The sequence below is a fragment of the Dasypus novemcinctus genome, chromosome 16 (assembly GCF_030445035.2).
Source record: "Dasypus novemcinctus isolate mDasNov1 chromosome 16, mDasNov1.1.hap2, whole genome shotgun sequence".
NCBI lineage: Eukaryota > Metazoa > Chordata > Mammalia > Cingulata > Dasypodidae > Dasypus > Dasypus novemcinctus.
The window spans coordinates 13,211,475-13,218,783 of record NC_080688.1 but is presented as its reverse complement, the minus strand read 5'-3'; the positions used below and the strand labels follow the sequence as shown (position 1 = coordinate 13,218,783).

The window sequence follows — 7,309 nt, the reverse complement described above, 5'->3', positions numbered from 1 at the left end:
AACCTTGAACCCAGAGGAAACAAGTCCCAGGAACATAGGAACCAGGAAGCCTGAACCTTTGCAGATCTCAGCAGCCATCTTGCTCCATATAGACTTTGGTGAGGGAAGTAACTTATGCTTTATGGCCTGGTATCTCTGTAAGCACCTACCCCAAATAAATACCCTTTATAAAAACCAACCAATTTCTGGTATTTTGCATCAGCACCCCTTTGGCTGATTAATACAGAGGCCATAAAGAAACTATTGGAAGAAGAAAAAAGGTTTTTCCTAGGCTCCTTGACCTACCAGTCCCTAAGGTCTTTTCCTCACCTGGACTGAATTCAAGTCTTCCACTAAAACCAGCTGAGAGCTCAGGGGGGAGGGTTATGTGGAAAGGTGGGGAGTTGTGAGTCTACCAGGCCTGGGAGTTAATAATAGTAGAGACAGAGGGAATGTTGTAGAATAAACCTTGGTTTACATAGTTGTAAAAGTTTAATTCTCCAACTTAAACTTTTTAAAAGCCTTGGGATAACAGTAATAATCCAAATGCCAAATCTCACTAAGTAAAGAAAATGTCCTTGAAAGCTACTGAAAAGTTTTCTAAATTATGATTGAAAAATAAATAAATCATAATATATATTTTCCAGAGCCTCATTAGTCAGTATGCTCTTGAGATTGTTCACAATTTTATAGTATTATGGAAAAAAGATTTTAGCCTCCTATAAAGGAAGAGACAAAATCATTTCTTATACGAACAACAATTGTTTCAATTGGGTATATATGGATAGTAATAAAATAAATTAGTATATTTATTAGATATTTAAGATGATGAAAACTGTAAGTTTGTCATTAACAAAACTTAAGTTCAAGAGAATGTATTCTGTCCTAAAATAAAATTACTAGCTTTTTTACAGACCTGAATGAGAGATGTAAGAAAAGACCTAAATGGATATGGAAAGAAGTAAAAGGTTGGTGGAAGTTACTCACAGTCAATGCTGACTAAAATTCGATAACCTTGTTTAAGGCAGCATATTTTTGTCCTAAGATAAAACAGCTGGTTTTCATGAGCATGGGACTATGTAGGACAAGACCTGAATGGATATAAAGAATTTAGAGGATTTGGGAAAGTAAATTTTGCGTATTGTTGATTATAATTATACAAGCTTAGTCGAAGATGACATTTGTCTAAAGGTGAAGTAACTAGTCTGTTTAAATGGTTATAAATGGTTATAAGAGGTTATAGAAAGTTATAGGTTATAGGAAGTTTGTAAAAGCATTTCTAAACTGAAGGATTTCAATATAAATAGCTGATTCCAGGAAGCCATAATTAAGTAGAAATCTGTGAGCTGAAATTGATAACAAAAAGTAACTCCATAGCAGAGAAACATGTCAGATGCCATCTCAATCTGCATATTAACCTAGTAATAGGGGAAAATAATCTTGATTCCACTGGGATTCTTAGGTTTTTGTAAAATAATTGGGAGAAGTTTTTTTTTTCCTGAAGTGAATCATGAATACTGTGTATCTTACAACAAACAGTATGGAAGCTATTAATTTTAAGATGAAGTAAAATACCTGTTGATTAACCTAATCTTGGTAATAGTGTAAAAGTAAAACAACACAAAACTTCTACTATAGCCTGTAGTTGTAATGATTTCTAGAAACAGCTTTATTTAAAATACTCATAAGGAAACCAGGGCCTGGACTGTAAGCTCTTGGAGCAGTCCCATCTATTCCTGGGTTCTGCTTTTTGCATATAGCCTAACAGTCCCCTAGAGTTTTTAAGTGACTCTATGACACCTGGAACTGAGAGCTAAAGTTGGCCAGCTCTAACGGTGCTGAAGAAGCAGCTCTGTGGCTACACAGAGTGGCCGATCAAGGAGCTGCCACAGGAGCCCGTGGTACTCCCAGCCCAGATCCTGCCTGCACTCAGCCAATGTCCCAGCCTTAGGAGAAAGTTCCACTGTTATAATACCCCACCTCCAGGCACCCTCTAAACATCTGTACTGTGCCCTTCAGCCTTGCTTCCTGGTCCATGTGGTTTGGTCTAGGCTTTGTCTAACATCTTCCTTGACTGGGCTGCCACCATTGCAACAACCCAAACCAAACCGCTGGGTGTATGGATACGCACCAGCCTTGAGTAGCTCTGCCCTCCCCTGGAAAATCCCCTTCCCTTTGACACAAATTGGAGTAATAGCTAAGGACTGCACAAAAGAGCCACCCTTTCAGGTGGCCACTCCCAGAGCCCAGGATCTTCTGTAACTGCTTGTCTGGTTTATACCACAGCTGTGGCCTTGCATCACTGCACTACTGTTTATAGCCCCTCTCCCCATTCCAACTCAGGGCTTCACACGGAAGGGGTGCGAGAAAGACTGTAAATGCTATGGGACTATGGGGTGGACTGTGGCATAGGACGCTGCATTGCCCCCCAATCCTTTCCGCTCCTTCCCCCTCCCAAAACTGCAACAGCATTCCTGAGTAGTTAAAAAGGCAAGCCTTGGAACTGTTTGTGATCTGATGACTGTTCAGTTAATCTTACAACACTTCATTCTTTAGAAGGCCTGCGGCACCTCACATGCCTTCCCCACCTGCATGTGGATGTGCATATAAAAGACCCCTCGAGTTTTGTGGTGAGCACAGATGATCCAGCTTGGAAAATGCTGTCTGTACTCCCACTACTGAGGATGATGACCACACAAAAGCCCCCTAAATAAATGCTCATTACTCACCAAGCTGGACTTATCCAGTCTTTCTTTGGTCTGACATATCCACCGCAGTTCAGCAGGAAGCTGTCATTTTCACAAAGCTCTGTGCCATTCTCGGGACACGGCAGTATCTACTAAAGCTGAACTCGCGCCAAACCATACCCCCAGCCATCTCATCCCCACTATTTTCTCTAAATCAGAGTTCACAACCTTAGCACTTTTGGCCTTCGGAGGCAGATACTTCTTAGTTGTGCCTGCACTGGAGGAAGTTTAGCAGCACCTCTGACCACTACCCTACTAGATGCCAGTAGTACCCACCTCCCAGCTATGAAACCAGAATGGCTTAGTCCTAGGCTTTGTCTCTAGTCCTCCTTAACTGAGCTGCCACTGTGGCTACAACCCACAATCAGACATGCCAAATGTCCTCACCCTTTCCTACCCCTCACTCCAGTTGAAAGCCACTGTCCTACAGGCACTACCACACTTAAGCACCAGAGTTATTGACAAGGTTGCCCACTGCAGCACTGTTTATTTACAGTAACAAAATACCAGAGACACCGCACAGGGCCATCAATAGAGAGCATGCACTGGAATACACCAGATAGTGGATAAGAATAATCTTAAAAGTCACATGGAGAAAAAGAAGTCAGAATACTTTAGTATCATTTCATTTTATAAGGTCCAGAAAGTTAAGCAAAATTGTACAATATATACCCCGGAAAAACTATAAAGAAAAGTTAGGAAGTGACTAAGATAGACTTCAGACTAGTAGTTAAATCTGAAAATAAACGATGAGACTGAGCAGGCAAATAGAAGGCTTTTAAGAAATTGACTAGGTTCTATGTCTTAAACTGGGTGGGATATTCAAAGTGGCTTCACTGCTCTTTACACTACTCTAACACATTTTACACATTTGTGTATGCATATTTTACACACACACACATACACAGGTGAAGCAGGCTAGTAAGAGAGGGAATCAATAGATGGATCTGGAACCTGGCAAGAAGTCCACGTGGACATCACCAACTCCGAGATGGCTGCAGGAAGATCCTCCTCCAAGATTCTGCCACTCAGAAGACCTTGCTCCAGAAACCAGGAGAAGCCTAGATATTCCCCAAGCACTTTATCATTGAGCCCTCCTGGAGATTCCTGGGAGATTGATGGGGGAAATAAACAATCAAAATGGTGAACAGGGAAGCGGACTTGGCCCAGTGGTTAGGGCGTCCGTCTACCACATGGGAGGTCCACGGTTCAGGCCCCAGGCCTCCTTGACCCGTGTGGAGCTGGCCCATGCGCAGTGCTGATGCGTGCGGGGAGTGCCACGCCATGCAGGGGTGTCCCCCGCGTGAGGGAGCCCCATGCACAAGGAGTGCACCCAGTAAGGAGAGCCGCCCAGCGCGAAAGAAAGTGCAGCCTGTCCGGGAATGGCGCCGCCCACACTTCCCGTGCCCATGAGACACCAGAAGCGGACAAAGAAACAAGATGCAGCAAATAGACACAGAGAACAGACAACTGGGGGAGGGGGGGAATTAAATAAATCTTAAAAAAAAAAAAATGGTGAACAACTGGGCCTCCTCCCCTGCCATTAGCAAAGGGGTGGGATAATTAACAGTTTAAAAAGTGGAGCCAGGCCTGTGTTCTCTCTCTCTCTCGTGCTCTCTAGCCTATGGACCCGGACTCCAGCTGCCTTCTCCCCCTCCTGGATCACCATGCAAGTAAAACCTGGGCATTTATTACCCATAATGGGAAATTGTAGCCTGTAAATCAGCCCTCTTTATCATTTTTCACCCCCTTCCTCTCTACCTGGGACCCCTGCTCTATTATTTTCTCCCATTTCTCTTCCTTCTCTACCTAAATAAATTGCTGGCCTAACTCACTTGGCGTGCTCTTGAAATTCATTTCTGCAGCATAGCCAAGAACCTAAAGTAAATCCAATAACACAGGTAAACGGCCACTTTAAGTGCCAGATGGCCCTGCCAATGCCGCCTGAGCTCCACAGGGCAGCTGCTCTTCAGGGACAAGGGAGAGGCAGGTATAAGTCCCTCTCTGGATTCACACCACATACAGCATACACAGCTAGAGAAGAAAGCCAGAATGCAGTAATCCTTCCACCAACATCCTGCGTCCCTTGTAAATATTCTCCCAGAATCCTTTTGGGGCAGCTTCCCTGAATTTTCTCAAAACCTACTAGCACACATTCCAGCTTGTCAGTCCAGCACCTCAGGCAACCTACCTCCATACAGTTCATGAGGAAAGCTCACCGCCTGGGCAGACCACAGGTCCCCACCAGCCCCTATATGAATACTGGTCAGGGGAGGGGCTCCCAAGGAGAGGAGGCAGGAGAGAGTAGGACGGGGAACCACAAGGAGGCTGGGTGGCCAAGGGCACCTAGGGCAAGAAGCCCAGCGTGGTCACCTATGCCGAAGCCATCCAAAGGCCCAGATGGGCAGTCTCCACTGGTCCTGGCACCCAAGACACCTTTCTGGAGATCTAGAGCTCTGAAGAAGGACGGGTTATAGGGGAGAGGGAGCAGAGGCAGTAGATGGCTCCAACTAGTAAACATGTAAATTTCTCCGAAGGCACAGGACAACTAATCCTGAACTGGATCCTGTACGGAAAAATGTAAATGTATGTGTCAAGCAGAATATGTGACTCGGGTCTCTGTATAACAGTACTGCATCAATGCCCATGCCCTAGCTTTGCTAACGGGTACTGTTCCCAGGTAAAATGAGGTTAATGTGGGGTGAATCGGTGGGAAGAGTTCTTTGTCTAGTTTTGCAACTTCTCTGTTGAAATGCCTTCAAAATTCAAAATTAACACGAAACACCCTCCCCAGCACAGAGATGGGGCATGGTGCGGACCCCCAGATGCCGTCCTGCCCCGCCCCCAACCCACACTGGGCCAGCCAGGGCCCCGCCGCCCCAGCCACTACACCCCATCCAGCTCCCACCTCTAGCCCCGCCGTCAGCCGCCGCGCCGCCAGACCACGCCCCACGAGGCCCCGCCCCCGACACCACCACAGCCCACCCTGCTCCCACGTCTGGCCCCGCCCCGTGAAGCTCCGCCCTTGAGGCCCCGCCCCCGGCGCCACCACAGCCCATGCTGCTCCCACCTCTGGTCCTGCCAGCCTCTGCCCTGCGATCAGGCCTCGCCCCGTGAGGCCTCGCCCCACCCCGTGAGGCACCGCCACAGCCATAAAGCTCCAACCTCTAGGCCCCGCCCTCCACGGTCCCGCCCCCCGCGAGGCCCGCCTCCACAGCCACCCACTGGACTCGCCGGCGAGGCCAGAGGGGTCCTTGGAGCACGGAGCTTGGAGGCCCCTTTGTCCCGCCCACCCCAGAACAGGCCTTGCGCGGTCAGAAACACACTACCCCTGCACCGACCAGATCGCAAAATAAGCACGGCTCAGGCCGCCCGCCACGGCAAGCAGGGGCGACCGCCCCGGGCGCCGTGGAGGGAAACGCAGCGCCCGGGCCCGCCACGGCGAGCAGGGCGACCGCCCCGGGCGCCGTGGAGGAAACGCAGCGCCGGGGCCCGCCACGCCTGCGCCGAAACCTCGGGACAACGCCTACCTGCAAAGGGCCGGCCGGCGCCCTCCGGGACCTCACCGGACACGCCCAGCAGCTGAGCCACGCGCGTCACAAGGCGCTGGCGTCGGCACCCCAGCCGCTCGGCTTTCCGCACCGGAGCCCTTGCCGCGCCCGACCACGCCCCCCGGCCTGGAGTAGTCCGGGCGAAGAGGGACCATGGAGATGCCGTGGCCTCCGCGGCGCCTAGAAGAGCCCCGGAAGTGCTTCGGCCGGCGGCGAAGGGGATAGAGACGTATCAGGTCCGCGATGGCCGGCCAATTCCCACCTTTTCCGCTCACAGCCATCGACTCCATTTTTTTCTAAAAGTCTTCGTCTCCCTCACCCTGTAGGGCCCGAAACCGTTTTTCTCTATAGAGTGGTGGTTCCTAAAATGTGGCCTTCGGACCAGCAGCATCATCTGGAACTTGATAGAGTTGCAAATCCGGGGTCCGTTATCATTCAGAAACTTATCAGGACCTGACAGTTGTGCTTTCCAAATCCGCAAAGTGATAGTGATGCAAACTGAAGTTAGAAGCACTGCTCTAGAGCAGTTTCTCAGTCCTGACACTATTGTCATTTAGAGCAGAATAACTTTTGTTATGGGGGGCAGTCCTGTGCATTGTAGGAAGAGTGGCGGGATAAAACACAAGACTCCCAGTTAAATTTGATTAAATTAGATTTACACCGTTGCTAACCTGAAATTCAAGTTTAAGTAGGAGCCCTGTGTTTTATCTGGGTATGCCATCTACCTATATTTTTATTTGCTAAATCCGGAAACCGTGGTGGGATGGGATTGGTAGAATCCTGCCAAAGTCCTAAGTGTAACAACTAAAAATATCTCCCGAAAATATTACCTGAGGGGCAAAACAGCCTTTCAGAACCACCATCCTGTGGAGTCTTTGTCCTGTTGAAGCTTGTCAACATCTTGGTAGTACAGGGCAGTGTGCTAAGTGCCTTGGCCTGGAAAGATCCAAACCATATTAAATATTAAAGAGAACTAAGTAGTGAAAGTTTTGTATTTGTCTCTCCACCCTGTCACTTCTCTAAGAAGGGTCT

At 48.3% G+C, this 7,309-nt stretch overlaps 1 long non-coding RNA gene across 1 annotated transcript in view; it reads right to left on the bottom strand.

The window, feature by feature from the left end:
- The window catches only part of LOC101413118 (uncharacterized), a 21,417-nt gene extending 14,947 nt beyond the window's left edge, over window positions 1-6,470 (bottom strand). Inside the window, exon 1 of the long non-coding RNA XR_009180893.1 lies at window positions 6,257-6,470. This is a non-coding gene — a long non-coding RNA (uncharacterized lncRNA). The remainder of the gene's footprint in view (window positions 1-6,256) is intronic.
- Between the last annotated feature and the right edge of the window lie 839 nt (window positions 6,471-7,309).